At 40.5% G+C, this 16,201-nt stretch overlaps 1 protein-coding gene across 1 annotated transcript in view; it reads left to right on the top strand.

Annotated features, from left to right (window-relative positions):
* zgc:171482 (zinc finger protein) overlaps window positions 1–16,201 on the top strand; it is a 114,768-nt gene that overhangs the window by 93,506 nt on the left and 5,061 nt on the right. The window lies entirely within an intron of this gene.

The raw sequence follows: 16,201 nt of genomic DNA, 5'->3' as shown, positions 1-16,201 counted from the left end.
TGAGTGCATTGCTGTGTTCAAGGCAGTGGAATTAACATCACTAGTGTTTTGCCAAATAAAAGAAAGCTCGACGATGTAGCTTTCTATTCATTTTGTCTTTTGTTTTACAGTTGAGGAGTCATACATTAAAATTTTAATTGCTCAACCTTCTCCTTGCATCTCCGACATGGGCAATCGCATAAAATGTTTGAGCAGGAAAAAATAAAACTACTTTAAACTAGTCCTGGAAACTGCTTGGGCTGTGAGAAAATCAACAGGAATGACAAGGATGAAAAAAGTTAAGAAAGAGTTTTTAAGTCGGGGTAAAAATTTGACTTATTATTATTAATGGCCACCAAAGAAGACAAGTTTATATATTTACTGTAGAAAACTGTGTTCGTCCTTATGAAAGTGTGACTGATTGTATAATGACAAAAGCTTGAATAAAGGTACAATACTAGCACCAAGAAGACATACATGTAGCAGATGTAAACATAGGGTTGAGTTGCAAATGTAAAGCTGTGATCAGGCAAATTAAACAAAACAAAAGCAAAAATCTGATCCAGCATATGATTGAAAAACAAAATTTTCTATTTGTCACTGTTTTGTTTATTAAGATATCTTCAGCGTTTAATGTCTTTGAATTACAGAGAAACTGCACCATTTACTTTAAGTGGGAGCTGGTCAGACACAATGATTTTTTTTATTTTTGAAATAAATTATTAGAAAAATGTATCAAAGTCCGTGTGTAACAATACATTCAGCTCATGAGAAGGATCTAAACTACGGATGATCCAATGACATCCGGACCAGCAAATAGACTTTTAGTTTGGAGCCAATAGAAACTTCACAGTATTCTCACAGTGCTTGCAAATCATTCATATCTTGTTTTCTACTCAGTCACCATGTCTTTTTTTTGCCTGGTCTGCAAAATGCTGCCACAATTTAAAAGGTAGCTCATTCTGTCAACCTGAAACCGGAAACAACTCAAAAATGTCTTCATTTCATACAGCAAATTAAGAGTCTCAAACATAGATGCAGGGTGTTAAACTTTAATATTGCCTTTATTTGTAATGATAATTTTCCTGACATCACCAGACGAAGTCACATAATAACAGCAGGTAAATACTGGTTTTTGAAAGAGACTTTATTTTAAATAGCAATATGGTGTTGTTTTGAAATCACAAGCTCTCCTGCCACAGGATCTCCCTTAACAATAAGTTTGTGAAACATTTTTAAATTCAATTCAATTCAGTTTTATTTATATAGCGCCAATTCACAACACATGTTGTCTCAAGGCACTTCACAACAGTCAGGTACATACATTCCAGTTAATCCTAATCATTGAACAGTGCAGTCGGAGTTAGCTTTTTATTCAAATTGGTTCAAAAGTTTTTCTATCTAAGGAAACCCAGCAGATTGCATCCAGTCAGTGACTTGCACCATTCCTTCCTCCTGGATGAGCATGTAGAGACAGTGGACAGTCACTGGCGTTGACTTTGCAGCAATCCCTCATACTGAGCATGCATGTAGCGACAGTGGAGAGGAAAATCTCCCTTTTAACAGGAAGAAACCTCCTGCAGAACCAGAACCAGGCTCAGTGTGAGCGGCCATCTGCCACGACCGACTGGGGGTTAGAGAGAACAGAGCAGAGACACAAAGAGAACAAAGAAGCACTGATCCAGGAGTACTTTCTATGGGAAGGAAAAGTAAATGTTAATGGATGTAGCTCCTTTAGTCGTTTCACCTAGAAAGACAGAACAGATAAACTTTGAGCCAGTTTTCAAGGTTAGAGTCTGAAAGAGAGCACATAGAGTTAGTCACAGTAAAAGCTTAGTCAATCGCCATGTCTAGGAGAGAGAAAGGGTTAAACACTAAAAGACAGGGCCATGTGGATCATCGGTAGAGGGTGAGCATTAAGTTGTTGCCAGCAGAAGCTCGGACGATTCCCCTCTCCAGAAAGGTGTCACAATTAGACACAGAGTCAGGCCAGGTGTAGCTTCTTGGAAGAGAATAAATAAATCTATTCCTTTGCCATTACTTAACATTGCTGTGTCTTTGCTCATTCTTCCAATAAGTATAGATAAGTATATTCTGTTGTAGATCAAGATACTTTTTAAAAGACCTGACGTTGCTTTGCCATTGACTTTGGAGAGGAAGCTCAGCCAAAGTACTCACATTTGCACTGGCATCCATCTCCAAATGATGCTTTATGGATTTGTAAAACAGAGTTATTTCGAAGAGATTGTTTTATATAATTTTTTGACATGAGAATAAAGGTTCTAAACACCAACAGACCTCCAAACTGAGGCCTGGATCAAAAGCATGATCTAAATTCCTGGAAAAAGTGATTTTTGTAATATATCAGAGCCACACACGAGAAGTATATCATGGAAAAAGATAGCTGTTCATAACTCTCTTGTGTCAGTGTTACAGTCGCATAGCAGAAAAGACTGCAGAGCAAGCAAAAGCCACAATAAAATTAACAAATGCCCTTTTACAGAGCAGCACGATGTATTGAAGACAGAATAGTGCAAAGATAATAAAACGTGAGTGCAACAAACCTCCACTTAACAATAAATCTTTAAGACTGAGCAGAAAGTTGGAGCCAGAGATACTGAGATTCAGACTGGACAATGAGGTTAACCCAGCATTGCTGACAGCTGCAGAGCTTTAGGATGGAGAGAATGGATAGGTCAAAGACAGATAAGAATAAATGAGGGAGAGGTACCAGGGAGACTTACAGGGGAGGCACAAGGCTTTAGCTTTTACTGCTCACATATCTGTCAGCATAAGAAACAGTTTCAAAAGGTTCAAGACCATACATTTTCTGGCTCCCTGAGTTTTTGATGACATCTTAAAATTGCAGCATTTGAGGACAGGAGAAAGGTTGTAGAGGAAGATGTCTTTAATATATATATCTATATATATACATATAGATATATATATATATAGATATATATATCTGTATGTAGTGTATTAGAATTTCAGTTATTTTAAATGGTTTTCAAAGGTAATTAAATTAAGCTCATCACATGTGAAAATTAATATTCTCAAAGCGCAGATTGTTTTTAGTGCAACTACTCTGAAACAGTGCAGGCTTTTGTTTGTGAGAGTGAACACTGATTCTGAAAATAGGTTTGGCCAGCGATGTTGCACTGCTGTATCGATCCTCTGGGTAACAGAGAACACGGCTAAAGGTTCCACCTCATCAGCCTCACTTCCTCTGTATTCACCTGTCACTGTTAAATTTTAATGCATAGTTCCCTTGTTGCCAGCAGTTTAGACATTACTGGTTGTGTTTTGAGTTATTTTGAAGGGAGAATGAATTTACACTGTTATACAAGCTTTACACTGACTACTTTACATTGCATCAAAGCGCCATACCTTCAGTGTTGTTTCATGAAAAGATATAATAAAATATTTATAAAAATATGAGGGGTGCGCTCACTTTTGTGAGGTACTGTATTTTGTTGTTTATATATATATATATATATATATATATATATATATATATATATATTGATAGATTATTCTTTTTTTTTTTTTTTTTCAAGAATTAGCTGTCAAACAAGTTAATGATATGTTTGTGTTAAAGTGTGTTAATGTGTACACATGAAAGTGACTGCATGGATGGTTCCTTTCATATCTCGTGACTTTTTTATTCGTTGGACAGTATTTCGATAAGGTCACACCCAAACTTTCATCCTAAGCCTTTGGGAGTATATGCAGGTTTGTATTGTTTTTGTGTTCTTTCACACTAAGGATAAGCTTTACTTTGTATAAGGAGCTTTCTGGATGACATAAAAGAATGACTGGCAGTGACAGAGGATTAGCTTTCACCAAAGAAACATCCATGAAAATTGTGGGTCTGAGTATGTGTGTTTTGTGTGATGATTGGCATTAGGAATCCATCATCATAAAACAAAAACAGATTTTTCTATCACTTAAACAGCTGGACTCTGCAGTCTACCAGCTCCCCCGCCTTATCTGAGCCGACCATCTGCTTCACAGGCAGCTCTGAAGTGTGCAGTGCTTGCAGCGGGTCACTGCAAGCACTGCACACTTCAGAGTTGGTCCAAACTGGCTGCTGTAATTAGACTTGTAGAGGACATTAACAGCAGAGATATGACAAGATAAACTGGCAGAACATTTTTACAGTTTACAGTTTGTGGCTGCACTTAGTTAGCGAGCAGACAAGAACAGAACTGAAGCAGACAGATGAACACTACAACACAATGCAAGTATGCAGATCAAGCACTCCTAAAATCTACTAACCTTGTTGATAAAGTGAAAATTAAAGGTAGAATTATCTGTAATACTGCCCTGGAAATACATTATGTTAAAGCAAATGCTACTTTTTTTATTTAATGGAGTTTTGACAATAATTCAAACTGAAAGACTCACCTCCACCTCCCTGCCGTCCTATTACTCCACCGTGCGTCTCTCCTCCATCCAATCAGCATCAGATCTGCATGTGTCTTCAGTCAATTATCCTCTGAGGCTTCGCTTTTAAGGACCTCCAGTCATGGATTGCCCACTCTTCAGCTGAGCTTCGACCCTCCTCCGCCCCACCTCCACCATCTCCCTTCAATACTCCTCCCAGCTCCCTCACCTTCTTAGGCTTTCACTCCACCACCAGTTTTGGATCCCAAGGGGGGTGGGTGGGGGGCCTCATCTAATTCTAAGCCGAAGACGTTCATTCAAGCTCATGTCATTCTCAGCATTTATGTCTTCCTCTGGGGTCCGAGTGCCAAAGATATTAACTTTTATCAATAAACTTCTCTAATCGTCCTCTTTGTGTTTCTTATTGTGAGTCTTTTCAGGTTGAATTCTAGTTTCAGCAAGAATGCAATATATTGGAAATCTGACATATATTGGAAAGGTTTTAAACTATCTTTTACTGTATTTATAAATTTTAAGGAATGTTCGGTTCTGCAGTGTTCTTGTTTAACAACAAGTACGTTGTAAGTAGTAAGTGATTTCAATCTATTTAATCCTCACTCACCAGCCAGTTTTTAAGGCATACCCCCTTCTACCAAGTTGGACCCCCCTTTTATTATTTTTAATGGCACATTCAACACAGTGTCAGAAACATTCCTCTGAAATTTTCATCATGATTTACGACGGCATCCCTCAGTTGCTGCAGATTTGCACAACTATGGTGTGACTTTCCCATTCTACTACATCTCAAATGTGTTCTATTGGATTAAACCAGGTGGATGCCATTAGAGAACAGAGACCCAGTTACCAGTTTGAAATTATTTAAGGTTTTAGACATGATGCATTATCCTGTTGGATACATACAAACTCAGCATTACTCCTTGGTCCGTCTGCCTACCAGTAGTCATCATTCAGTCTACCCTTGTCGCTGCAATTCTGGGCAGCCATTAAAGGAAAACTCCTATTGCACGATATATTTTTTAACTTGCCCTTGTGCGTATCCACCAGTCTGTCAAGCTGCATTTTACAGTCCAGCCCGTGATCTTTCTTAGGTTACAGAATGATTGAAGTTAAGGCAGAATGGTACTGTGTAAAGCAATGAAAAGTTCACTTTTGCCCTTTGAAAATATAATGTCATCATTTCTTTTCCTGTCCGAGTAGACTTATGTGCCTAAGTTGACATTCCCTGAAGGTGGTCCTGAAATGTTATATTCAAAAGAATGGGAGAAATCCAGGTCACAGTAACTCTGACTTTTACATTTCTACCAAGTACTTCAGATGAGTCTTTTTTCTTATTTCGATAGAGCACTTGTTTTAAATTTTAAAAAGATTGCAGAAGGTGTTTTTTTTTGTATCTGAATAGGACTGCTGACCCCCATGGAGAATCATTATGCATGTAGGTAATATTTTAGGTCACAGCAATTACCATGCAAAATGGGTACATTGTAAAGATCAAAAATATAAATATATAAAAAAACTATTAAAAAAACCATATATCCACATATAGACACACAAATGCTGTGCTGAGGGTAGCTGTGATGTTCGGAAGGTTACGTGATAAATAGGACTCAGCCTCTGCCCTTAAGCTACTGCCAAATTCCAACTGTGTTTACCTGGCAAAGAAATCAGAGTCCAAACAAGGTATTCACAGGAACCACAAGGCAGACTGTTTCTAAAAGTAAAATCAAGTCAGCTAAAGTGGGACAAGACTCAACTGGGGGATAGCCACTAAGTTACAAATAATTTGAGTGAGTCTGGTGGCAGCTTGCGTTTCCTAAATAATAAAAAGTGTACTGTGTCTCTTTGCATTAGATATTGACTATTTATGTTTCTGTGCCACAAATGAGCTTTACGTAGAGCCAAGTGATGGAGATATTGATAATTGGAATAAACCTTCGTGGCACTGAGGTTCATATTTATGAATGCCAAGAACAGCCAGATCAAGAATTGATTATTCAGTTTTCTCAAGTTAACAACGATTTTATGTCCGATGGTATTTTGTTTTCTCAGGATATTGACACATTTTCCTAATAATCTGGAATGTTGGTTTTTTTGTATTACTACTAGATGATTATGGTATGAAAATTAGCATCTCTGGTTTAATCTTTGTGAACTATTACTTAGTATTGCTAACATAACACAAATAGATTATCTAACAGTAGGTGAGGTCTTGCATGTATATTTCTTTTTGCTGGATGTTTCTTGCTGTGATAATGTCCTCTTGAGTTAGTTGGCTGTAATAATCACTGATGCAAAACTGAGTTTATTGGGATTTGAAACTAATTTCCAGTTACCATGACGGGAATTTTATTTTCTTTGTAAAATATATAAATATAATGACTTTTTAAACATGTGGCTATAAGGAGTACTTAACATAAATATTCAGACTTGACATAGACTACTGGTCAAAAATTTTACACCTTTCTCATTTAATAGTTTTCTTTATATTTATGACTATTTAGATTGTACGTAGATCCTCAGTGAAGGAATCAAAACTGTAAATGCACACATATGGAATTATGTAGCAAACAAAAAAATTGTACTCGTACTTGTCGTCTTTGGCTTTATCCAGGACCGGGTTGCGGGGGCAGCAGACTCAGCAGAGACCCAGACGTCCCTCTACCCAGACACCTCCTCCAGCTCCCCGGGGGGAGCCCAAGGCGTTCCCAGGCAAGCCAAGAGACATAGTCCCTCCAGCGTGTCCTGGGCCGTCCCCTGGGCCTCCTCCCGGTGGGACGTGCCTGGAACACCTCCAGAGGGAAGCGTCTAGGAGGCATCCGGTATAGATGCCCGAGCCACCTCAACTGGCTCCTCTCGATGTGGAGGAGCAGCGGCTCTACTCCGAGCCCCTCCAGGATGGCCGAGCTCCTCACCCTATCTCTAAGGGAGTGCCCGGCCACCCTACGGATGAAGCTCATTTCAGCCGCTTGTATCCGGGATCTCGTTCTTTCGGTCATGACCCAAAGTTCATGGCCATAGGTGAGGGCAGGAACGTAGACCGACCGGTAAATTGAGAGCTTCGCTTTTCGGCTCAGCTTTCTCTTCACCACAACGGACCGGCGCAGCGCCCCCATTACTGTGGCAGCCGCACCGATCCGTCTGTCGATCTCCCGCTCCATTCTTCCCTCACTCGTGAACAAGACCCCGAGATACTTAAACTCCTCCACTTGAGGCAGGAACTCCCCTCCAACCTGAAGAGGACAGCCACCCTTTTCCGGTCGAGAACCATGGCCTCGGATTTGGAGGAGCCGATTTTCATCCCTGCCGCTTCACACTCGGCTGCGAACCGCCCCAGTGCGTGCTGTAGGTCTTGGCTAGAGGGGGCCAGCAGGACCACGTCATCTGCAAAAAGAAGAGACGAAATCCTCTAGTCCCCAAACCAGACCCCCTCTGGCCCTTGGCTGCGTCTAGAAATCCTGTCCATAAAAGTTATGAACAGGACTGGTGGCAAAGGGCAGCCCTGCCAGAGTCCAACATGCACCGGGAACAGGTCCGACTTTGTGCCTGCAATGCGAACCAAACTCCTGCTCCGCTTGTACAGAGACCGGATGGCCCCTAATAAAGGGCCCCCGATTCCATACTCCTGGAGCACCCCCCACAGGGCATCAGGAGGGACACAATCGAATGCTTTCTCCAGGTCCACAAAACACTTGTGGACACTCGGACAGTATTTCTCCAACATCCCTCGGAATCTGGTCAAAGCTCTCCCGGAGGTGAGAGTTGAATACATCCCTGGCCAAGGGGTCCGCCAGACGTTCCCAGCAGACCCTCACTATGCGCTTGGGCCTGCCAAGTCTGTCCGGCTTTCTCCTCCCCCAGCGGATCCAACTCACCAGCAGGTGGTGATCAGTGGACAGCTCACCCCCTCTCTTCACCCGGGTGTCCAAAACATGCGGCCGAAGGTCTGATGATACGACAACAAAGTAAATCATTGACCTCCTACCTAGGGTGTCCTGGTGCCAAGTGCACTGATGGACAGCGTTATGTTTGAACATGGTGTTCATTATGGACAATCCATGACTAGCACAGAAGTCCAATAACAAAACACCGCTCGGATTCACATCGGGAAGGCCATTCCTTCCGATCACGCCTCTCCAGGTGTCACGTGGGCGTTGAAGTCCCCCAGCAGAATAATGGAGTCCCCGGGAGGGGCACTATCCAGCACCCCCGACAGGGATGCCAAAAAGGCTGCGTATTCCGCACTACCACTCGGCCCGTAGGCTGAAATGATAGTCAGAGACCTCTCCCCAACCCGAAGGTGCAGGGATGCGACCCTCTCATCCACTGGGGTTAACCCCAACACTAGACGGCTGAGCTGGGGGGCGACAAGCAAACCCACCCCAGTCCGCCGCCTCTCCCTGTGGACCACTCCAGAGTAGAACAGAGTCCAGCCCCTCTCGAGGAGATGGGTTCCAGAGCCCATGCTATGCGTGGAGGCGAGCCCGACTATTTCTAGTTGATATCTCTCAACCTCCCGCACAAGCTCAGGCTCCTTCCCCCCCAGCGAGGTGACATTCCACGTCCCTAGAGCCAGCCTATGCATCCGGGGAACAGGCCGCCGAGGTCTCCACCTTCGTCTGGCGCCCAATCCTCTTTGCACCGGTCCCTCACGGTTCCCCCTACAGGTGATGGGTCCACTGTGGGATGGCCTCGTGTCTCTCATTCAAGCTTGGCCCTGCCGGGTCCCGCGAGGAGCAACCCAGCCACCAGGCACTCTCCGACGAGTCCCGACCCCATGCCTGGCTCCAGGGTGGAACCCCGGCTCCGCCGTACCGGGCGACGTCACGTGCCTCCATTTCGTAGTCGTCATGAGGGGTTCTTGAACCGCTCTTTGTCTGACCCGTCACCTAGAGCCTTTTTGCCATGGGAGACCCTACTAGGGGGCATTTAAGCCCCAGACAACATAGCCTCTAGGATCATTCAAGCACTCAAACCCCTCCACCACGTTAAGGTGGCGGTTCAAGGAGGGGACAAAAAAATAGTAAGAACTTTAAATACGTTTTATATTTTGGATTCCTTAAAGTAGTCACCTTTTGCTGTGATAACTGAAATATTAACCTTTGGCCATCTCTCAATGAACCTCTGAGAAGTTATTTCCAGACTATTTGGAAAACTATTTCAGGTGACCACCTCATGAAGCTCATGGAGAGAATACCAAGAGAGCAAAGCAGTAATCAAAGCAAATGGGGGCTATTTTGAAGAATCTAAAATATAAAAATGTTTAGTTATTCCACACTTTTTGTTAACTATATAATTCCGTGTTCATTCATAGTTTTGTTGCATTTGGTGAGAATCTACAATGTAAATAGTCACGAAATTAAAGAGACCCATTGAGTGAGAAAGTGTATCTAAAATGTTTGACCGGTTGCATAAATTGTGTTTTGTACAATATTCAGCCATTACATAGCTTTACTTACATAAGCACATAATTACTGGCATGATTTTCGAATGACATATGCAATATGCAACATACAATGTGTGCATGCGTCATGAAAGGCTAAAGACACACTAAGAAGTCATGCCGCAGTGTAATATTACCTTTACCGAATTGCAGTAAATAGCTGGATATGTACAAATGTTGCAGTTACAGATGTTAAAAGAAACCCACTAAATGTAGATCAGCGACCATTTCTTCCTGTATTTCCATTGCAGGAACCTGTTTCTGGGTACTTCTCCAGGGCCTTGATTTTTTTTTTTACCCCTGCCATTTTCACTACACGAACCATAGCCAAATCAGACTTTAGTGGTGGGAGGGAGCCAAACATTTATTACATGCTGCAGTTTTGCTGCATTTGATTTCAATCATAACCAACTCCAATTTCCATGACTGGTTAAATTTTCTGTTAACTTTCAATGGGTGTAATTGGTATTTTTATTCAAACAACATCAAACTCAGTCACTCATTTTGAATATAATGATGTTTTTGAGTGCCTATATTCAAATCTATTAATGAAATCTGCTAAGGTTAGTGGAAATATTAATGAATGTTTTTTTTCTATAAAATAAAACAGACTTTTACCTTTATGTCAGATTCATGTTGTAATCCTGACAATAGATCTTCTGCTTAGCTTCAAAGGGAGGAATTAATACAGTCTTCTTCTATTACAGTTACATTTACAATAGACTTTGAGTGGTTTGCAATACATTCTGAACTGTAATTACTGTGACAGAAATATTGGACTATGCAACATTAGGGTTGTAAAATTAGGGTTGCATAGTAGAAACGTAACTTTTTGTTGTAATTTTCTTAACTGGGTAAAATAGGTTCACTACCAACCTTGCTGCTGGACCGGAATGAATATAAAAGCTAACTGTATTAGAGCAAAAATGTACTTTGGGGATTTTCCCCCTAAAAAAGCCTAATAAGTTCAGATAACAAGAATGGAGTTACCTTCTAAGATTCACACTTTGCCAATGACAGAGTTGGCCATTTTTCATTTTCCAGATGTTTTATTTTTAGGTTGAACTCTCTTGACTGATATTTTTGGATTCATATATTGTCAGCTCCTGTTCTTGTTAGGATGCATGAATGCATCTTTGAGCTACCCCCAAAAGGCTGAAGTGACATTCAGGTTTATATGACCTACTGATAGAAGATTGTTGGTCCAGTGACATCTGAACATGGATGACCTGTTTAGCTTGTCCCTCTGAAAATTTTCCTGGCGGCTATTATGGAATTAAAAGTGATAAATGTAGAAATTGCTTCTAAGATTTCATAGTTAACATTTCTTGCAAGTTTAAACAAGTGTAGAATCTTGCCTACACACACACACACACACACACACACACACACAAAGCATGCAAACGTGACCTTCAAATCCCAGCAACCACCTCCAGTGGTTATTAAAGCCACATGCACTCTCTTTGAACCTACTGTCACAACCTTATCCTTATATATCTTATATCCCACATTAGTGACCCTGTGAAAGATTATTGGATTAGTCCATTAAGAACCTGTTCATTCACAGACCATGACCTTTTTCTACCTCCACCCTCAGCTTGACTTTGTATGTTTTCCTCCATTATCCCCTTTGCTTCTTTCTTTTCTTGTTTTTCCTTTATGTAATTTCCTTATAACTCAAAGTATTTCTGTTTATTTATGACTGTGTTGTTTAAGGACACATACAATAAACTTCAAATACTGCTTCGCTGTTGTTCTTGTTGAAGGATAGCATTTAGTAGAAAGCCGATTTGCACATCCTTATAAAATGGGTCAAATATTATTATTATTATTATTAGGAACTGGTTCCCCATTGCATTTTCCTTGAAGTTGCCAAGTAAAATTAGTGTTTCCTTGTTTAAAAAATATTTAAAAATTAAAAATAAACACTTTACATCAAGGGCTGCACGGTGGTGCAGTTGGTAGCACTGTTGCCTTGCAGCAAGAAGGTCCTGGGTTCGATTCCCAGCTGGGCATCTTTCTGCATGGAGTTTGCATGTTCTCCCCGTGCATGTGTGGGTTCTCACCAGGTACTCCGGCTTCCTCCCACAGTCCAAAGACATGCCTGTTAGGTTAATTGGTCACTCTAAATTGCCCTTAGGTGTGTGAATGAGTGTGTGCATGGTTGTTTGTGTGTTGCCCTGTGATGGACTGGCAACTTGTCCAGGGTGTACCCTGCCTCTTGCCCATAGACTGTTGGAGATAGGCGCCAGCTCCCCTGCGACCCACTATGGAATAAGCAGTAGAAAATGACTGACTGACTGACTTTAAATCAACTGCACCATAGCATAATTTTAAAAAACATGCACAAAGAAATGTTTGCATGTTTTTAAAAGAAATACCAGATCTAACCTAGTTAGTTGTTTATATAGTCCTGCAGGTAAAGTTTCAGCAAGAGTATTTTGAGCTCTACAGTAATCAGGATTTACCAAGGGCAGAGGAAAGTATAATTTTTATTTCGAGCAAAATGGTAAATAGCCACCAAAAATCTGCTAATAAAAATTTATTGCAGTCAGGAACATGTGTTCTTCTAAAAATCAATCTCAGGAAACATGTTTAAAAGATGGGGGGCATACAAGAGCTGCAAGCATTAAAAATTCTGAATCGTCTGTTAAAATCCGAGTTTCTTAAACAATTAAGACAAAGAGATGAGACTGAAAATTAGGAGAGAGCAGAAGTTAAATCCTAAAATTCTGAAAAAACTAAACATGGAGAGTATGTTTCTTGGTCACCAGGACACATTTCTTCAGCTTAGATGGGGTTTGGTTGGCTTGCTTTGAACATAGCCAGTTTGCACCCTCAACAGTAAAGCAAAGAAGTGTGACAAATGATGGTGCATCAGTGGAAAAGGTGCTAGAGATATGACATTTATAGATGCCATTCTGGTTGTCTGTGGAAATCTAAAAATACTGTAGTGACTGAAAAAAACCCAGTCTCCATTTGCTTCAGTATGACAAAGATTAGAAGTACAATACTAAAACCACACATTTCCAAAGAGAAATATTAATACAGTGACAACCTAATGTAATACTTGATTGTAATTTATAGAAGGTTATAGCAACACAACCTCCACCAGTAATGAGCAGCTAAGGTCCCTTTTTACTAGATTTTACTGCCTTGTGGTCTAAAGGACATCCAACATTATTTGTTACTGGTTCATGGTAAATGTGCCTTTACAACTGTCTGTACGCAAGCACGGCACTACTGTACACTTAGTACTCATCAGCTAGGTTTTCTCTAGCCATAATAAAAAAATCTACCACCTTCAGTAATACATCCTTACCAGTAGGCTTCTAATAACCTAAATCCTTATGATTAAGAGAGGTTTCTGCACCTTCACCATCTTGTTGTAAAGGAGGAAGCTTCATCAGAATTTTCATCGTCTTACAAGCAACATGAGATGTGTGTTAGTGGCCTTTCTGTACAGAGAGCTGCAGATTTGCAAGCATGCCACCAAGTGCAGTCATTTTAATCTAGCCCAGCACAAATATCTGTGAATACAGTCAGCAGGAATCGTACTCACAAAATCCAAAATCTGTGCTTTTCACTGATCACCGTGAGTTAGTCATAGTGAGGCTCTGAATCCTGAAGTTGTTGTTAGGTGTTGTGCTGCGTCTATTTTAAAATTGTATCTTAAAACCTGTTAGTTATTGATTGCATTTTTCCTCCTATTCCTCTCATTTTTTATTATAATGCAAGGGTTTCACTTTGACAGCATCTCAAACACACCTTGTGTTTAAACTTTAGCCTGAAAAAATCACAACTTACCTTAGTGGTATTTGGAGAATTGTGTGCCTCTCCCTAGCTGGGAGTTCTTTTCCAAGGAACCCCGTCGCATACCGAACAAATGGCCTGATTATGGCACTTAATTTGTTGCCGTGGAAAGCCTGGCTTGTTCGTTCTATCTCTTTGCTGAGATCTATCTGGTTGTAGCCAGAGCGGTGGTGAAAGTACATATGAGGCCAGTATGGCTAGCCCTGTTTCAGGTTTTCTAGTGACCAATCTATGCCAATGCACTTGGGTCAAAAATCCTGAAACACTTGCCTTTGCTGCTATCAGGTACCTCCTAACCCTGGAAGCCCGTATGTTCTTGCCACCATGGTAGTGAACCATCATGATCTCTCCATAGAAGCTTTTTATCTGCTCAAGCAGACAACGTTAAATGTAACCAGGCATCATGACGGGTTAAAAAAAAATATGCACCTCTCATCCATCCCAAAACCAGCAGCATCTGGTCAGTAGTCGATGCTCCATGGTAGAGCTTCTTAGAAGACATTAGGAAGACATAGCAATGAGCCCTCAATACTGAGTGAAAAATGTTAAGATTACTAACATACGCAAGAATAAAAATTTCTTCCCCCTTTGGGATATCTAAATAGTTTTTTTAGACAAAAACCAAGAAATAAAGGCCTTAAATCTTCATACATGTGACTTTATTTTAAACCAAATAAAACAAGTCAGTACTGACTTCTATGATGTGAACTTCAGTTATATACTACAGATTTAGTAGTATATAACTACTAACATTTCTTTGTTTAAAGAAATGTTCAGTAAACCTCATAAAAATGCAACATTGTCCCCATAGTAACGGACAAGAGGGAACATTTTCAGGAAAATGTGGAAATAATGGCTGGTAAAATCTATGTGTTCGACTGTACACAGAGCTAAATATAAATGCAACTGCATCTGTACATATGCAGGTTTCTCCACAGCTTCTGTTAATATGGCTATGGGTGGATGTACTGCACCAATAAGAAACTTAGTCAGCAGTGACTATCGATGTACCGATTAGATTTTCACAGGCAAACACAGCAACGATGCTACATATAGATCTTTCAGTGTTACAAATTTCAAATACCAGATACTTTTAACTAAAGACAGTATTTAATTTCTGTTTATAACTGCACAACTATGAACTCACAGCAAAATCATTCAACATATGTTTCATAGTTTTATGGTTAAAGGTATGTAAAATATATTAAAGCTTCGATTTAACTACGGTTTAGTCCTCCTCTGTTCTTTTTTTAGTTTTCCCTTTGCCTCTCTCATCTTGTTGCCCTCCCACCCTTCCTGGCTGCTACCTGTCCCCTGCCGGAAAACAATACAAGCTTCCACACTCAGGCCCTCCCTCTCTTCTGAGTTTCCAACTCGACAGATAAGTCCTGTCAGAGCAGACAGTCTGTAAAAGCCACTGTTTTTACAGCCATTAATGGGATAGGCACTGACAGCCTGCCTGCAAATCCTCCTTTCTTTCTCTAACTCTGTTGCAGTGTGTGCACAAACAGTGATTATGAGGTTTCACTGTGAAAGGGTGGCAATTTACCAAGGACTGTGATAAAAAGAGTGGAATTTGTCATGCTGTCTCTGATTCATGTTTTTATTTTAGACTCAAATTGCCGACCACGTATAGAGGGAAACATCTCACTCTCAACTTGCGTGTCTGTTATTGTTTGTTTCTTTCAACTAAGGTAAGGGGAGAGAAGGATAAGCTCACACTGAGACTAAAGAAATAATCCCAGAGCTGTGTGATAAAAGAAATAATAACACCATAGACTGAACAGAGGATCTATCACACAATAATTCTTTAGAGATGAAGGAGACATTATACATTTGTTATGACTCCGTACAACAAGCAGCTCGGACTCACTATCGTCATCTGAGTGATATGGATCTGTGTCAGGATTTCCCTGGATGTTTGTCCTTTAAAACACTTCCAAAAATAAGGCTTAGTCAATGTGGTGTGAGATGCCTTCTATGATCTTCAAACCAACTTATCGCTTTAGTTTTAATTGAAGGTGGCTTCCTTGCCTCTCCACTTGCTTTATTTCATAGTGATAAAGCTGCAGAATGCAACCGCAGCAGCTGTCATCATGAAAAACAATTAGCGGTTTGCGATAAAGGCCAAATATGCAGCAAATAGTGCACTTTAAACATGAGGGTTTATGCTCCTATCCATTTTCTTTGTTTTAATTTGGAGCACAGCCAGATAGTAGGCATAATAGATGGCTGTAATTATGAAAGATTGTGGAGCAGGTGTATTGGTAATGTTTCGCATATTGCCAAGCTGTACTTTGCAGTAAAGGGGATTTGTTTTAAGTGGAGTAAGTAATAAGAAGTAGCAGCAAATCAGAATTACAGTATTATATCGCTGTACAATTGTCTTGTTAAAATACTAATAATGACTGAGTTTATTGTGTTGCTTGCTCTGGATTTAAAATGTCAAATTGACTTACAGAAAAATAGGATTAGTTCCAAAGGCCCAGGTAAAATCTTTCTCCCCACTGGGTTCCTTGCTCCCTGTGGTTAAAAAGGCCATGTCCTGTCAAATCTGCAGAACAA

The sequence above is a fragment of the Girardinichthys multiradiatus genome, chromosome 22 (assembly GCF_021462225.1).
Source record: "Girardinichthys multiradiatus isolate DD_20200921_A chromosome 22, DD_fGirMul_XY1, whole genome shotgun sequence".
Lineage (NCBI taxonomy): Eukaryota > Metazoa > Chordata > Actinopteri > Cyprinodontiformes > Goodeidae > Girardinichthys > Girardinichthys multiradiatus.
The sequence above is the reverse complement of the archived record's forward strand: the minus strand, read 5'-3'. Positions and strand labels throughout refer to the sequence as shown.